Source organism: Echinops telfairi, unplaced genomic scaffold (assembly GCF_000313985.2).
Source record: "Echinops telfairi isolate 266 unplaced genomic scaffold, ASM31398v2 ScPeMD7_7424;HRSCAF=8462, whole genome shotgun sequence".
Taxonomy (NCBI): domain Eukaryota; kingdom Metazoa; phylum Chordata; class Mammalia; order Afrosoricida; family Tenrecidae; genus Echinops; species Echinops telfairi.
This window is the reverse complement of record NW_022111324.1, coordinates 40,587,856-40,588,156: the sequence shown is the minus strand read 5'-3', so window position 1 is coordinate 40,588,156 and position 301 is coordinate 40,587,856.

Sequence of the window (301 nt, the reverse complement as noted above, 5' to 3'; positions counted from 1 at the left end):
TACTGTTTATGTCTTCACAGGAAAGGGAGAGAGGGTCTAGACCTCACTTGGTATGCCAAGCCTTGAGGGCAACATACTGGCATGAAGCAGTGAACTAACAGAGGTCTGTGGGAACTGTGCTCAGTTATACACCTCGCCCCCACCCAACACCACCTACCAGAGCATAAGAGTAAGGGAGTGCAACAGAGCAGCATGGGGAGCGAAGCAACAAAGTCCATGAAGAATTCTGAAAATAGACTTCAACATGGAAGAAGCACACCAGCCTGTGTGATCACGAGATGTCGAAGGGATCAGGTATAAG